This window comes from Acinonyx jubatus, chromosome A2, assembly GCF_027475565.1.
Source record: "Acinonyx jubatus isolate Ajub_Pintada_27869175 chromosome A2, VMU_Ajub_asm_v1.0, whole genome shotgun sequence".
Classification (NCBI taxonomy): domain Eukaryota; kingdom Metazoa; phylum Chordata; class Mammalia; order Carnivora; family Felidae; genus Acinonyx; species Acinonyx jubatus.
Window position 1 is genome coordinate 144,533,997 of NC_069383.1, and position 17,935 is coordinate 144,551,931.

Consider the following 17,935-nt stretch of genomic DNA (forward strand, 5'->3'; position numbering starts at 1 on the left):
TGTTATTTTAGAGGCATTGTAATGAATTTAGGCATAAAACACTTGGATTTTATATTTTCTTCTTCTTGACATTGTTTTTTTAAATCATGTTTTTAAAAGTTTATTTATGTTGAGAGAGGGAGAAAGAGAGAGAACAGGCGTGTGTGTGTGTGTGTGTGTGTGTGTGTGTGTGTGTGTGTGTAGGGGAGGGAGCTGGGGGGGTGGCTCAGAGAGAGAGGAAGAGAGAGAATAGCAAGCAGACTCTGCACTGCAGAGCTCACTGCAAGGCTTGATCTCACAAAGTGTGAGATCATGACCTGAGCTGAAATCAGGAGTCAGATGCTTAACTGACTAAGGCACCCAGGTGCTCCTCTTGGCATTATGTTTTAAGCAGATTTTTCTCAGTTTACATTACAAGTTTAGGAGTGCCCTTGTAACTCCTGTGGCTAGTTGTAGAAAAGCAGTAACTGAGTTTGATCTTTGAATGAACAGAAATGCACTGAGTCAGCTAACATTTTAATATTTGTCAACTTGCTTTTACAAAAGTAAATTCTAAATTACTAAGCCTAAAAAAAAGAGTTCTAGTACTTTTTCTTCCATTGTCCTTTAAAAAATTTTTTTTTAATGTTTTTATTTATTTTTGAGACAGAGAGAGACAGAGCATGAGCAGGGGAGGGGCAGAGAGAAAGGGAGACACAGAATCTGAAGCAGGCTCCGGGCTCTGAGCTGTCAGCACAGAGCCCCACACGGGGCTCGAACTCACGGACTGTGAGATCATGACCTCAGCTGAAGTCAGATGCTTAACCGACTGAGCCACCCAGGCGCCCCTCTTCCATTGTCCTTTAATTTATTAATGACTATGTTCTGTATCTTAAGAATGCTCTAAATTTTCTTTTGCTGCTGAAGTATGATACTAAAAAAGACAGTAGTCTAAGAGAAAAACTTATATTGGTTTTGATGAAATAAATCTTCCCTACTGCATACCTTACCATCTGAGGCAGAAAATTAAAAGACAATTGTAGACTTTATTTTTTCTCTTATTTTAAAAATAGTTTTATTGAGATATGATTTACATATCATAAAGTTCACCTGCTTACACAATTCATTGGTTTTTCGTATATTTACGGTGTGCCACTATCATCGTAATCTAATTTTACAACATTTTCATTATTCCAGAAAGAAACTTTGTACACATTAGTGGTTACCTCCTGTCCCTGTCCCCCTCCTTCCTCAGCCCGAGGCGATCTCTACTTTTTGTCTCTTTAGATTTGCCTATTCTTTTTTTTTTTTTTACATTTGTTTATTTTTGAGAGACTGAGAGAGACAGAGCACAAGTGGGGGGAGGGCAGAGAGGGAAGGAACACAGAATCTGAAGTATGCTCCAGGCTCTGAGCTGTCAGCACAGAGCCTGACATAGGGCTTGAACTCACAGACTGTGACGTCATGACCTGAGCCGAAGTCGGAAGTTTCACCGACTGTGCCACCCAGGTGCACCTAGATTTGCCTATTCTTGACATTTTGTATAAATGATAGACATGAATTTTTGTGATTGGCTTCTTTAATTTAGCATGAAGTTTTTGAGGTCCATCCATGTTGTAGCATGTATCAGTGTTTTATCTCTTTTTATTGCTAGACAATATTCTACTGTATAGATATATTTTATTTGTCCATTCATCAATTGATAGACATTCTGGTTGTTTCCACTTTTTGGTGTTATAAATAATGCTGTTATGTACAAGTTTTGTGGTAATATTTTCTTGGATAGGTATCTAGGAGTAGAATTGCCGAGTCATAACTTTTTTAGAAATTGCCAGACTTTTTCCAAGGTGGCTGTGTCATTTTACATTCCCACCGGCAATATGTGAGAGTTGTAGTTTCTCTATATCTTTGCTGATATTTGTTTCTGCCTGTCTTTCTCTTTTTGTTTACAGCCACACTTGTGGCTTTAATTGAGGGAATAGATATTAAAACACAGTGAAATGCAAAGAAAAAAAACCAGATTGCGCACAAAGAAGAAAAAACACAGTGAGATGTCATTACACAGTCATTAGACATACCAGTAGTTAACAATTGACTAGAAAATGAGTAGATGGAGGTCTCTTGGCTTTTATATGACTCCAAGATGATTTTGGCATTTTAAATGATTATTGAGGTGAGGTTGCTTTATTTAAAAAAAAAATTTTTTTTTTAAGTAAACTCCATACCCAGTGTGGGGCTGGAACTCCCCACCCCAAAATCAGGAGTCTCACGCTCTGCTCTACGAGGTGAGCCAGCCAGGCTCCCCAAGATGAGGTTGTGTTATGTTTTCGTTTTGGGGGCCCTCCCACTTCATGATTTCTCTCTGCTGTATTGAAGTTGATGCCAGCTGTGTCTGTTGATTTATTCACCCCATCAACACTCAGTGAAGGCCTGTCTGCTCTCAAGAGTCCAGTCCCAAGAGAGCCTAGGACACCCCTGTCAGGCCTAGGACATCTGATTTTGTGATTTGCAAATAAAGAATGTTGTAAATGGCTGTACAGTTACAAGGTAGGACTAGATGTGCTGTTTTTCTTCAGAACTTTTTACCAAGGAATACCTGTTGCCCGTGACAACTTTTAGATGGATTTTTTTAATTTATTGTTAAATGATTCATTGGGTAGTGTGGTTCTAAAAACTTTCTGCAAAGTGGTCTGTATTCTTTCCTGAATTGGGGCTTTAGAATGTGCGGTAAAATATCTAAGAGGAAATGATAGAAGATGAGGAAATCCATTTGGAAAAAGTTTAAGTGTAAAGATTATGATTTTTGAGTTGTAGCCTGGTATGTGGAGAACAAACTTAGGTTTTGGTTTTGGCTGTCACTTACTGGTTGTGTAACCTTGGGCAAGTTAAAAACTTCTTTAAGCCTCAACTCCTTACCTTTAAAATGGGAGTATTTCAGGGGTGCCTGGTTAGCTGAGTCGGTTAAGCATCCAACTTCGGCTCAGGTCATGATCTCGCTGTCCATGAGTTTGAGCCCCGTGTCGGGCTCTGTGCTGACAGCTCAGAGCCTGGAGCCTGCTTCAGATTCTGTGTGTCCCTCTCTCTCTGCCTCTCCCCCGCTCGTTCATTTTCTCTCCCTCTCTCTCTCTCTACCCCTCTCCCTTCCCTCCCTCAAAAATAAATAAACATTAAAAAATTTTAAGAAAATAAAATAGGAATATTGCAAAGGTGGTGGAATGGATGAGGTATCATATAGCATAATGCCTTATGATAGGTGTCATAAGGTGTCAGCTCAGCTGTCTTCCTCCTTCACCTCAAGACAGTTTTTACAGAAAATGATCCTTCATAAATAAGCCACGTTCCTTTGTGAAATAAAGATACTAATTAACTGATTATTCTAATAGTAACAACATTATGAGAACATTTTGGCAAAAAAACAAAAACAAAACCCCAAAGTAAACACAGTAATATACCTGTACTTAGTTATGAGCATTCCCTAGTATATGACAAAAATGATGCAATTTTAAATCGCTGTTCATTCTTAGGAGTCACGCTGTTTTTTTGTCAGTTTGAGAGTCTTCTGTTTCAAGGTACAAGTCATTCATTCTTCACAGAAGATTTTTAGAAGTCATGATTATATTCTAAAATAAAATGTATTTTTTTGTTTTTTTTTTAATTTTTTTTAACGTTTTTATTTATTTTTGAGACAGAGACAGAGCATGAATGGGGGAGGGGCAGAGAGAGAAGGAGACACAGAATTGGAAGCAGGCTCCAGGCTCTGAGCCAGCAGCCCAGAGCCCGACACGGGGCTCGAACTCACAGACCGTGAGATCGTGACCTGAGCTGAAGTCGGATGCTTAACTGACTGAGCCACCCAGGCGCCCCAAAATGTATTTTTTTGCAACAGAAATTTGTAAAAATGTTTCTGATAAAAGGCAGAGGGAAATGGTCATCAGTTCATCATTTTTTACCCATTCTTTTGTTGAAAATCGTTAACACGTCTTTAAGAAAACATCTCTTCTTTTATGTAAGGTAAGATGGTATCAGATCATGTTTTGTAACCGGTGAGGTTTGCATCCTGAGTTCATGACTCATTAAGGATAGTGAATGTCTGTTACAGTTTCAGTTAACTCCAGAATCTGCAAGGAACCTGTTATCTGGAATTTGTTTATCTGGTGGCATAGTTCTTGCATTGTGTTCAGTATTATGAAATTTTGAAACAGTGGTGGATAGAAAGGTGAACTTAGCAGAATGCTTGCCTCTGGTTGGCTCTGAACAACTCAGCCACTAATGTCATCGAGAGTTGTACTCATGATGCCATATTCTGCCCATTCTTGGTTTAACTGTTACTTACGATTCCCTCTGTTAGAAGGATTTACTCTGTAGGTAAAGGATTGAAGAAATGAATTTATTATTTTGAGTACACACTAACGCATGAGTTATAACTTAGCACTTTTTGTGAATGGGTCAGACTATATCCACTTAAGGCTCCGTACTGAGAGCAGATGGAGAAAGATTTTCCATCGAACCGGTGGGTGTTTTTGCTAACATTATAATCAAATCCTAGAGCAAGTTTCTAGATTTTTTTTAAATATTTTATTTTTAAGTAGTCTCTATACTCAACATGGGGTTCAAATTTACAATCCCGAGATCAAGAGTTGCATGCTCCACCGACTGAACCAGCCAGGCATCCCAGCAAGTTTCTAGATGATTTTGATTTTGATTAGTCTTTTGGATGTTTTATTTATAATAACATGATTTCAGTTTTGGGAAAGTTAGTATAAAATATTTAATTTCTTAATAGCATAACAGTCTCTGTTTTTGTATTAGTCTCTTTAGCACTCCATTTAAAAAAATTTTTTTTTTCACACTTATTTATTTTTGAGAGACAGGGAGACAGAGTGTGAGTGGGGGAGGGGCAGAGAGAGAGGGAGACACAGAATCAGAAGCAGACTCCAGGCTCTGAGCTGCCAGCACAGAGCCTGATGTGGGACTTGAACTCATGAACCGTGAGATCATGACTTGAGCCAAAGTGGACGCTTAACCGACTGAGCCACCCAGGCACCCCAGCACTCCATTTTGAGAGACTGTTAGTTTTCCAACAGTAAAGCAGGTGGAATATGTTCTAATCAGTATATGTTAATTTATTATATTGATAGCTGAACTCTATTTGTCGGTCATGGGCTTGAACTTGCAAAAATGAAAATGTGCTTGTCACTTTCCTTTAGTTTGAGCACCTCAAATAATAAGAAGTGTGGGCCCTAACTCTTGACCTTTGCACTTATTGGTCAGTGTTTTCCTGGTCACTAAGATAAACAAAGCATTGTGAGAACTGCACAGCATGCTGTCCTTTTTCAGTGGCAATTAAGTCTTGTTCACTTGCTGCCCAGATATCTGAATTTACACTTACCTGCCCTTCATTGAATTCACTTTGTATTTACCCACTCTCTCCTCAGCCACCCGCGTCACAGCCCCTGCCTGTGGCAGCCCTCGGAGAGCCTCCTGGAGGGGAGGTTGCCAGTGGTCTTCACTTTGGCAAGACCAGCGCCCTTTTCTCAGTCTTCGTTCTCCCTTGAACTTCTTTCTACTTGGCTTTGTCGGTGGCTCACTCTTGGGGACAAGAAGTTTTCTTCTTACCTCTTGGTTTCTTTCTCTGTGTAGTGTATACAAAGTGAGTCATCCAGTGGCTGACAAAGTGTTGATTTCTCACCCCTCCCTGCCCTTATTTCACCTCCTTTTCTTCATTCTGTGGTCACTCCTGGGGATTTTGATATCCAGCCACCTGTGCTGTGCTGATGGACTCGTCCACCTGCAGCTCAGCCTCACACTCTGTCTCCTGCCATCAGCCTGGCTTTCAACTGCTTCTGGGATGCTTCATCTGGATAGTGTCCCAGTGGAGCGCACCAGAGTCCTTGCCCATGCCCCACTCCCAAATCTCAGTTCTTCTTCGCTGTTTGGCCTTTGCCGTGATACGACTGGGAATCCTCTTTGATTTTTCTCTTATCTCCTACTTTGAAATGTCTCTCAGGCTGTCTTTTCCTTGCCATTCTGAGGCCTGCTTCTCTGCACCAAGAGCTCATTCCTGGGCTAGTCAGTACCTTCCTGTTGGTCTGCCTCTAGTCCTAAGTATCCTATAATTGTGTGTACGTCAGGTGACAGATTAAAATGTGGTACTCCTCAAGTCCTTCCTCGTCAGTACCTTTTTGGAGTATACAGCTTTCGCATGTTACATACACTCTTCTTTGTGGCCTTGTTATTCTGTATACCAGGAGACTGATTTCTCCCGCCACCTTACATGCAAGCATATACCCCCCCACCCCACGCCTCCCACCCCCGACAGCTGATGCCAGCCTCATGTTACTTTTCTGGCTTTTGCATGCTGCTTGCTCTGTTGGGAATGTCTTCTACCCTTTCCTCTGGCTTTCCAAGGTTTTTTCCATCCTTCAAGGTGAAGCTCATGCTTTGATTTTGATAAGCTGTTTGCAGCTATCTTGGCTCACAGTTAATGCTCTTTTCTCTGTGCAGCTCTTTCTAATGCCTTGCATTTCAAAGATTCTCCCAGTGGTTCTGTCCCTAATTGTAAAATCCTTTAGGGCAGGACAAGACTGAGCTTTGTAACTTGCTTGGCTATCCCTGGGGTAGTGCCAGGAACAAAGGAGATGCTCAGTAGTGGTCACAGGTAAATTGTGAGAATGGTCAAGAAAACATTGTAAACAGGGGCACCTGGATGGCTCACTTGGTTAAGCGTCCGACTTTGGCTCAACTCAGGTCATGATCTTGCGGTTCACGAGCTTGAGCCCTGCATCAGGCTGTGTGCTGACAGCTCAGACCCTGGAGCCTGCTTCAGATTCTGTGTCTCCCTCTCTTTCTCTCTGTCCCTCCCCCGCTTGTGTGCTCTCTCTCTCTCTCTCTCTCTCTCTCTCTCAAAAATACTTAAACATTAAAAAAAAAAAAACCTTGTAAACCTGTTGGTTTCTAATTGTGTTGGTAAATACTGAGAGACAGTTCTAAAGATATGAAATAGATGTTATAAGGTTAGTGGTCTTTGCCTAGGATAGTTTTATCTTTTACTTGGTGTCCTTTGTTGATAGGATATAGAAAATATTACGGGATTAAATTTCAGTAGGGGAAACTTTGAGCACATTCTGTATTTAAACATCTTGTTTTATGAGTTAGGTTCTATATATATTGACAGAAGCCCTTTTGCCATTTTCAGAGTCAGCTACTGTAAAACAAATACTATGCTATAAATAAAAGGTCATTAGGCAGACATACTATATTTTGTTTGACAAATTAAGGGAATGTCACCTTACTTTGAAACATGGCTCCATGTGCCCCCATGTGTATTTTTCCTGTTTACTTTGTGTAAAGAAAATTAAGCAAATTCCTGTATAATTTCCTTTCCCTAAAGCATCTTAGGAATAGAAAGGGCCAGGGGCTCCTGGGTGGCTCACGTCATGATCTCGCGGTTCGTGAGTTCGAGCCCCACATCGGGCTCTGTGCTGACGGCTCGGAGCCTGGAGCCTGCTTTGGATTCTGTGTCTCCCTCTCTCTATGCCACTCCTCTGCTCATACTCCGTCTCTCCCTCTCTCTCTCAAAAATAAATAAACACTAAAAAAAAAAATAGAAAGGGCCTACCAGCCCAGCTCAACACAGGGTTGAATCAGGACCCATGAGCTGTTTTCCCCTGGCTGGACAGGCAGGAAGCCGTGTGCATTCACTGCCTAGCTGCTCCCTCTTGATATCTGTCTCCCTTTGCCTTCTCCCCCCGCACTCCAGGCTGTAGGAGCAACTGAGAGCTAGAATAGTTTTCTGATTCTTCTCCCTTTCCCAGATGTGCCCTGCTTGTTTGCTTGACCACAATGAGAGAATCCATTGTTTGAGTTCAAAGGTTTCTATTGTCCTTCTCTTTTAGTATTTAAGTTATTCTACCTTGTTACTTGCTTCTGTTTTCTCTTCCACTAGTTGAAGCAAAGGGATAATGTTTATGTCTATAGTGGCTACACAACAGAGCACAGTATAGAAACCAGAAAATATTTGTTGAATGAAACTCATGTTGTGTTTAAAAGCCAAATTTACTCACAGAATGGAGGATTATATTATCCGGCACCAAACTTTTTTTCCTGTATTCTCTCAAATTCTCATCAGTTATCAACTTTGTTGTTCAAAACCAAGGGTTCTTAAGCCTTTTGATATTCATGAACCCCTTTGGTAAGCTAGTGAAGTGTGTAGACCTGTTCTCAGGTTTTAAACAAATGAAATATATAGGATCACAAAGGCAGTTAGTTACGTAGATCTGTAACACCTGTAACATGATATGAAAATATCTGTTCTTTCAGTGGTGACAAAGTTACAGTTACTGTGAATGTTGCTGTGATTTGTTGCCTACACTCAGGTTTGAAGGCAATCTTTGGTGCCCCTGAGGGCAATCTTAACTTTAGTTGGAGGTTAATGAAAACAGGTGTCACAACTTCCTCTTGTTCATATTCTCGGACCCCTGATCTCTTTGTAGACCCTAGGACTCCAGCTTAAGAACCTTGCTGTAGGGACACCTGAGTGGCTCCATCGGAGAACAAATGTGACTCTTGATCTCTGGGTTGTGAATTTGAACCCCACATTGGGTGTAGAGCTTACTAAAAGAAATAAATAAGCTTCTAAAAAGGTGGGAATAGAGGCACCTGGGTGGCTCAGTTGGTTAAGCATCCGACTCTTGATTTCGGCTCAGGTCATGATCTCATGGTTTGTGAATTTGAGCCCCATGACGGGCTCCGTGCAGACAGTGTAGAGCCTGCTTGGGATTCTTTCTCTCACTCTCTCTGTGCCTCTTACTGCTTTCTCTCTTTCAAAATAAATAAATAAACTTAAAAAAAAAAAGGTGGGAATAAGAGAACATACAAAGGTAGGAAGGCATTTTAAGAAATTTACCTTATTTATTAGCACTGTTGCTGATTTTCAGTAAACAAGTCTAGGATAGGAGAGTGAGTATTGTAAATTGCTGAGAATCTTGATAGATTTAGGGGTTAAGTAATTTCTGTTTTATAGTGATAACATTTTGGGAACATGGGAGTAAAGGACTAATAGCTTGAGTGTCTAGGGCACAGAAAAGCTTTTGTTTGTTTGTTTTTTGTTTGTTTAGAGATTGAGAGGATACGTGGGGGAGGGGCTGAGGGGGGGAGAGAGAGAGAGAGAGAGGGAGAGGGAGGGAGGGAGGAAGGGAGGGAGGGAGAATGAATACCAAGTAGGCCCCCCACTCAGTGTGAAGCAAGATGCAGGGCTCGACCTCACAACCATGAGATCATGATCTGAGCTTAAATCAAGAGTCAGACACTTAACCAACTGAGCCTCCCAGGTGCCCCCAGAAAAGCTTTTAAACCTATACATGTGGTGTCTTTCTTTTTCTTTTTAATTTTTTTTTTACGTTTATTTATTTCTGAGACAGAGAGAGATAGAGCATTAGTGGGGAAGGGGCAGAGAGAGAGGGAGACACAGAATCAGAAGCAGGCTCCAGGCTCTGAGCTGTCAGCACAGAACCCGACGTGGGGCTCGAACTCACAAACCGGGAGATCATGACCTGAGCCGAAGTCAGATGCTTAACCGACTGAGCCACCCAGGCATCCCTGCATGTGGTGTCTTTCTTAGTCATGTTTGGAAACAACAGAGATGGCATATAGTGGGAAATTCGTGAATTTTGGAGTCAGGATTCTAAATAAGTTTCTCAGTCTTGCTTGAGCCTTGGTTTCCTCACCTGTTCAATTATGATAATGCTTGTGTCTGAGTTTTGTGAAGATGAAATGAGAGCATGTGCAAGTGATCAGAGCTCCAAGCCAGTGCTGGTTTCTCTGTGATGGGAAGTGGTTCATCTCTGCATAGCAGGAGTCCGGGGTCTTATTTCCTATCTTTAAAGCAAGAGTATTGTAACAAAGGGATCTTTTATATGCCTTCAGCCTGAAAAGTTGTTTGGTGTTAGTAAGCGTACTTCTCAGATTTACCAAGATGCCAACTTACCAGTTAGACACAGCTGTAAATCGATTGCTTGGAGCAGGAGAGAACTAACTAGTTTTGAGTGCTATTAACCTGGAAGGCACTCTCAAACATGCCATCTCATTTCCTCCTCAGAGCCACTCTACAAAAAGGTGGCATTCCCACTTTATAGCCTGGAACATTGAGACCCAGACAGTGGAAAATCTTTCAAGGTCATGAATTTGTATGTGATGAACTGGAGTTTGAAGTCGGAATTACTATGTGTAAAGCCTGTTTTTTATTATGCAACACTATTTCACATTACTTCCCTAGTAATCAGATGTGAGACTCACTGAGTACTTTTCATATAAAGAGAATCCTTTGTAGGAAGAATTCTTTCCTCTGTTGGAGAGAATACGTGTGTGTATTTTTTTTTTTAACCACATATATTTATCTACATATGCCAAACCTACAACCTACTGCTGAAGGTGGGAGAGGTAGGGAAGATTTCTGTACTGTACATAAACTTTTCTCTGCTTTTTACTGTTTCAAAAATTTTTAAGTATTTTAAAAATAATTAGTATCTCTCCAAACTGAAAGTAATAAATATAATCTTCATATATACATATATGGGGTGCCTGGTTGGCTCAGTCAGTTAAGCATCCGTCTCTTGTTGGTTTAGGCATAGGTCATGATTTCATGGTTGGTCATGGTTTCCGTGAATTCAAGCCCTGTGTCGGGCAGTGCAGAGCTTTCTTGGGATTTTCTCTCTCTCTCCCTCTGTCTCTGCCCTTCCGCCGCTCACACTGTCTCTGTCTCTCTCAAGGTTAATAAACAACAACAACAACAACAACAACAACAACAAAAAACCCAGAGAAGCACCTGGGTGGCTCAGTTGGTTAAGCGTCCAACTCTTGATTTCAGCTCAGGTCATGATCTCATGGTTTGTGGGTTCAAGCCCCATGTCCCTGCTGGCAGCACGGAGCCTGCTTGGGATTCTCTGTCTTCCTCTCTCTCTCTGCCCCTCCCCTGCTTGCAGTCTCTCTCAAAAATAAATAAACATTAAAAAAAAATAAACTCAGGTTATGAATTTTTGGCAGGAATATCACAGAAATGATGCTGTGTCTCATATCTTATTGGCAATTAGTATTTTTATAATTAGTATTTTGTGGGTATTTTGAAACTATCCCATTCCTCATCAGTCTTTCAATTAATTTATCATAAATTTATATCAATATGGACTCATTTTTTCTGTTCTTTTCAGTGAAGTATAATCTTGCTATCCTCATTACTTATATTGATGTGTAAATCATCCCAGATTTGGCCAGTGGGAGCCCTCTCAAGCACACTTTCCATTATTCTCTGGAGCATTTTCTTGCTTTCTGCCACAAGTGTTCTAGGCCAGGGTTTCTCACCTCAGCTCTGTCAGTGCTCATGTACATAGTTATTTTTCTTAGTATCCAGTCCATTCTGCAAGAAAATAGAAAATTTTTGAAAAAACACCAAATGTTAACCTTTTTTGTATTCTTAGTAATATATCACTCAGAGTGACTTTCTGGTAACTTCTGTGAAGGTGGGAGAACCTGTTTTACTTTTGTGCAGTTTTTTCTTTTCCCTTCTGAAGGGAAAAAGAGGTATTGTAAGAGGTACTTGAGGGAAAAAGTATTGTAATTGTCAAAGCCTTTTTATTGTCAGAACAGTCATTTAAAACAAAGCAGAACAGGGGCACCTGGGTCGCTCAGTCAGTTAAGCATCGACTTCGGCTCTGGTCATGAACTCACGGTTTGTGAGTTTGAGCCCCACGTCGGGCTCTGTGCTGTCAGCTCAGAGCCTGGAGCCTGCTTTGGATTCTGTGTCTCCTTCTCTCTCTGCCCCTCCGCCTCTCATGCTCCCTCTCTCCCTCTCTCTCAAAAATAAATAAAACATTAAAAAAAAAAACAACAAAATAAAAAACATTTTTGGTTGAAAAAGCATTTTCATGCCTTTGGAACAAGAGTAGAAAAAGAAATACGCTCTTCACTTGCTGCCTCATCTATCACATATGTAATGAAGATCTACTGGAGGCAGGCACCGAGTGGGGCCCTTTGCAAGGCTACAGGCATACCGGGGCAAACAGAAATCTACATGGTCCCTGCAGTACCCTCATCGAGCTTACAGTCTAGTGGCTAAGAGATAAGTAGTCACAGAAACATGGAGTGACAAACAGTCACCAAAGGAAATGCCCCGAGCAGTGATTCTTATATGTGAAATGACACATGTTCCACTACAAATTGTTCTGAGGGTAAAATGAGATCATTTAAGCAAAAGTCCTTTGTGAATTGTAGATGTGTTATGAAAATGAAGTATTTCTGGTGGCTCAGTCGGGTAAGCATCCGACTTCAGCTCAGGTCATGGTCTTGCTGTTAGTTAGTTAGTTCGAGCCCTGCATTGGGCTGTGTGCTGACAGCTCAGAACCTGGAGCCTTCTTCAGATTCTGTGTCTCCCTCTCTCTGCCCCACCCTTGCTCATACTCTGTCTCTCTCTTTCTCTCAAAAATAAATAAACATTAAAAAAAATGAGGTATTTTTTTCTTGTCACTTCCTTTTCCCTGCATTGGGCTGTGTGCTGACAGCTCAGAACCTGGAGCCTTCTTCAGATTCTGTGTCTCCCTCTCTCTGCCCCACCCTTGCTCATACTCTGTCTCTCTCTTTCTCTCAAAAATAAATAAACATTAAAAAAAATGAGGTATTTTTTTCTTGTCACTTCCTTTTCTCATATTTCTGGTCTTTTTAGAATTACTAAGGAAGCATCCCCTGAACCAGCTTCCAGGCTCTTCCTCTCTGTCCTGAGTATCACTGCCTGTCTCTTTGGGTACATGCTACCACTTACTTTCAGGTCACTTAGCCCTGTTCACAAACCTTGAGTGTGCCCGTATTTCCTTCAGATTGGAGTCCAACCTAACTTTCCAGTCTTATCCTCTTTCTTGTCTTGAAGTCCTCAACCCAAACCAAACTGGTCAAGTTGCTGTGTCTGAGACACACATTGCACTTCCCATCTCTGTGCCTTTGCTCTTACCCTTTGCCTGGAATGGTGTTCATCTTCCCTGTTTTTCAAAATTACATTCTCATCCTGGACCTGGCTTTTAAACCACAGCCTCCCTGTACTTTACTCCCGTCGTACGTACAGTCTCTCCTGAGCATTTAGTAGTCCTCATTTGCCCTCTTTTGTGCTTTTAGGTTTTTCTCAACTGAAGTCCAAGCCCTCAAAGTATAGGGACCATATTCAGTATGTTTTTTTCTATTTGATAAGGAAAGTGATCTGAATACTTTTAACCCCACTCCGAAGAATTTAAAAACAGAAACACACAAAAAAATCTGAATTTGCACTGAAAAAAGGTATTACTCTGTATTAATACTGCATTTTGTTAAGTCACAGCACATCTGACTTAACTGTCCTTTTGCCTCAGCAAAAGATGAATACTTTTGCACTGTGAGTACCTTGTTGTCAAGAAACTGAGACAGTTGCGACCCCTTTTGTCCCTACCCCATTTTGGTATCAGGGATGGATCACTTCAGCTTAGCAGATGCATGTAGTGGCTGAGGTCGAGTTGGAGGTTCAAGGTGGTACAAGTGAATGATTATGCTACTCAAGGCTTGAGTGGCTTGAGATCCATGTACGTGAGAGATAAAGAAGTTTGTCTCAAAATCTCAGGAATTTGCCACTTGATTGCCTACCATAAGTAAAAATGAAAATCAGGGGGAGCCTTGGTGGCTCGGTCATTTAAACCTCCAACTCAGGCTCAGGTCATGATCTCACAGAACCCGATTCAGATCTTCTGTCTCCCTCTCTCTCTGCCCTTCCCCTATGCGTGCATGCGCTCGCGCTCTCTCTCTCTCTCTCAAAAATAAACATAAAGAGGTAAAGAAAGTGAAAATCAGGATAAAACTACCTAAGTCATTAAAAGCAATTCATTAAAAAGAAGTAGAAAGAAATGCCCCTGAGTACTATGAAGGAAAATGTCCATGCTGTGAGAACATAAAACAGGAGGAACCATAAATTTCTGTTCCATTAACTAAATGTGACCTAGCAGTTGCTTTTTAGTTAAAATCCCATATTTATAACTTCAGAAGATGAATTTCCAATGATAGACCAGTTTTTTCCCTCTTACTTTTCTACCTTCAACAAATTCATTGTTGAAAGAATACACATTTGAATGAAAGAATTGTCAGAAATTGGAAATAGCCAGGTAACAGTGATGATCTTTTAGTCAATACATACTTGTTAAATAGCATTGATTTTCCAGAAAGACCTCTAAAATACAAACTGTGTTTTGGATGGAATACAGTGTAATCTTGGATGTTAGTCTTGGGAACCACCTGTCTCACTCCTCAAAATGCAGCAGTCTCTCCAGTAGAGTAATAGCACCGTGAACATCACAATGTCACTTACTATGCATCCTTTTTATTTCTGTGTTTAAAACAATTAATGGTCGTGCTGCTGCTTTGTTGTAACTTCTGAGAAGGCTGATTTATCAGTATAATTTTACTTCATGGTTTACTTTTTATTATGGCAATATTCAATACACAGAATCAGAAAATCCCATTACTGGGTTTCCACAGTTAGCAACATGTGGCTAGCTCATTTTATCTATACTTTCCTCTCTGACAGGTACACACTGTTTTGCCTCCTTCACTGCATCATTTTGTGGCAAATCTTGAGTATTACATTACTTCGTAAGTAATTCAGTATTTATCTCTAAACTTACGACTTTTTAAAACTATAACATCCTTTATCACATGTAAAAATCAGTTACTCTTTTTAATAGTATTAATATCCAGTTGGTATTGTCACTATTTTAAGTTCTTTTCTGTATGAAGATTGCAATTTGATTTGTGGTATTAGCTGTTATGCAGAACCTATAGAAGTTTTTCTCTTTTGAAACTAAGATATAAAAAGAATAGCTCTGTTTTTGGAATGAAAATGTAATATATTTTTGTAAAATATTTTGGACAAAGACTCAAAACACACAAACACCCAGCTACTGGAAATCTACCTATAAATAATAATTCTGATTAAATTAAACTTAACTTATTTTATTTTCTTATTGTTTTTGTACTTAATAACCTGCATCTTGGGGAAAAGAGGAGGCTGTTTCGAGAATTTTTGCTCCAGGCTTAGCAAGCTGGTGCTGACTAGGTGCAGAGTTGTGGGCTTATCAGCCCCATGGCTATAGGGCTTTGGGTTGCAGGCAGCGGTCTTGGACTGTGGGGTTTAGGGCCCTCAGGACAGGCATCGGTTTTTGCCCCACTTATTCTGTGCAGGGCATTTCACTTAAATGAGCACTTACTGTATGCAATTAAACAGGAGAGAATACTTCCTAACTACTGAATGTGGAGTTAATTTGAAATAATAATTTTCTTGCCTTTGTTATAATTCAGAAATAACACAGTATACAGTGCAATTAATATTTGAAACTTTCAAAGAATAAACTGGACAGTGACACAGAAAACAAAGCTTAAAACAGGTGGTGATCTTCTTTTCTCCACTCATTTCCTTCTTTAGCTAGAACAGTAGTGTGGTTTCTGTGTTAGAAATGAAGAGTGACTCATTGGTGAGAGCATAGGGAATGTGAGCTGCCAGCCACTTTCTATTGGATTCAAAATGTTTGAAAGTGAGAGATTCTCTGCTCAGGATGACCAGAGGATTTGGAAAAATTGAGGTTTCTGGAACGTTGATAAATACATACGTACATACATACATACATACATACACATACACGTACATATATATATGCACCTGTTTAGGTGTTATAGAACCCCTTTCCCCATGTTGATATTATTAATTAAATTGAGTGTAATAAATTGATACAATCACACAACTATCACCACAATTCAGTTTTAGAATAGTTCCATCACCTCCCAAAATGATCTTGTCACCATTACCAATAACCCCTGCTTATGCCCTGGCCTCAGGCAACCACTGATGGCATTTTTCTCTACAGTTTTGCTTTTTGTACAGATTTCATATAAATAGAATCATACAGTATGTAGTCTTTTATGTCTGGCATATTTCATGTAGTATGATGTTTTTGAAATTTATCCCTGTTACTGCAAGTATCAGTAGTTCATTTTATTGCTGAGGATTATTCTGTTGTGTATGTCTTCACTAATAGGTGGCCATTTGGGCTGTTTCCAGTTCATAGCAGTGAGCACTTGTGTAAATGTTTTTTATGGATGTGGTTTTGTTTTGTTTTTTAAGTTTTATTTATTTTGAGAGAGCAAGTGCCAGCAGGGAAGGAGCAGAGAGAGAGGGAGAAAGAGAATCACAAGCAGGCTCTACGCACTGTCAGCATGGAGCCCGATGTGGGGCTTGAACTCACGAACTGTGAGCTCAAGGCACCAGCATTTTGTGAGAGCTGCAGTCTCTTTACATCCTTATTAACTCTTGGTATTGCTAGTCATTCATTTTAGCCATTTTCGTTGGTATGTAATAATATTTCGTTGAGGTTTTAATTTTTCTTGATGACTAATGAAGTGTCTTTTCCTATGTTTCTTTGCCATTCATACATCTTCTTTGTTAAAGTCTCTATTCACATTTTTTGCCTGTTTAAAAAAATTGGATTGTTTATTGAGTTGTAAGAGAGCTTTTATATACAAATCATTTATTGGCAGATAAATGTTTTGCAAATTTTCCACCCAGTTTGTGACTTTTTTAATGGTTAATATTTTATTCTATTATTATTATTTTTTAACTTTATTCATTTTGAGAGAGAGTGATTGGGGGAGGGGCAGAGAGGGGGAGAGTGAGGCGAGAGAATCCCAAGCAGGCTCCACACTGCCAGTAAGGAGCCTGACTCGGGGCTCAAACGCAATGAACCGTGAGTGAGATCATGACTTGAGCTGAAATCAAGAGGCAGGTGCCCAATCAGCTGAACCACCCAGGTGCCCCATACCTTTTCTTTTTCTTAATGAAATCTTTGAATAGCAAAACGTTTTAAACTTTGATGTAATCCCAGTTTGTTACATTTTCTTTATTATTTCTGCCTTTTGGAGGTCATATCTAAAAAAAATCTTTGGGGGCACCTGGATGACTCAGTCAGTAGAGCATACTCCTCTGGATCTTGGGGTCATGAGTTCAAGCCCCTCATTGGGTGTGGAGCCTACTTAAAATAAAATTCTCTTTAAAAATAAAAAACAAAAAATCTTCACCAATCCAGGTCAAAAAGATTTTCTCCTATTTTTTTTAGGTGTTTTATAATTTTAACTCTTTTTTTTTCTTTTGTAATTTTAGCTCTTACATTTAGGTTTATGATTCATTTTGAGTTTTTATGTATGGTGTGAAGTAAAAGTTGAGGTAAATGGTAAAAGTTGAAGTAAATGGTGATGTTTGTCCTGTTCCTCTGACCTCTCTCTTGGATCTAGAAGCGCCATCCATCCAATTCTGGTTTGATTTTCTACCCCCCCCCCCCCCAAGACTTTTTCATAGTTGGTGTTGTATTCTTCCATCAGGGGATACATAATGTTTCAGGTTGTCTTTTGTTTTGTGATTGATGTGAGCTGTTACTGATGGTCAACACTTAGATCCATTAATTGATTTTATTAGAGATTCTGTTATTCCCTCATCATTTATTAGTTGGATTACTTTTGTTAAAAGAAACATCTCCTTCTCTTCTATTCTGTTACCCAGTGGTATAGTTGTGTATGATCTCTTTAATTACAAAATGCAGTGACTCTTAGCAAGTCGTTTGTGGTAGGTATTTTTTCTAATGCACCACCACCCAGTTGAATTGGTAGACAAACAGTTGCAACTGATAAGCAAGTTGAAGGTTTTTCTCTTCTCTCTGCATAAATGTCTTATGAACAGACCCTTCTGTTGGAAACTGTGTATAAGAGTATCCTTCTTGGCTTCTTCATTTGTAGGCAAAGACTGTGTGTATGGTGAATTATTGCTTTATAAGAGCAAATTACAATCTCGACCAATTTTTTTTCCAGCGTAGTATTTTGTAATGAGCATATAGTAATTGCTTGCTTCTTTTTTTTTTTTACAGGTTTGATTTAT

General features: G+C 39.9%; 1 protein-coding gene across 12 annotated transcripts in view; it reads left to right on the top strand.

Moving 5' to 3' along the window:
* The window catches only part of SFMBT1 (Scm like with four mbt domains 1), a 128,063-nt gene that overhangs the window by 25,463 nt on the left and 84,665 nt on the right, over window positions 1-17,935 (top strand). The window contains exon 3 of one of the 12 annotated variants that reach the window (XM_053219224.1): window positions 14,546-14,610. The exons of the other annotated variants lie outside the window; for them this stretch is intronic. The gene's annotated coding sequence lies outside the window, so the exon portion shown is untranslated. The remainder of the gene's footprint in view (window positions 1-14,545; window positions 14,611-17,935) is intronic. 12 annotated transcript variants of the gene reach the window in all.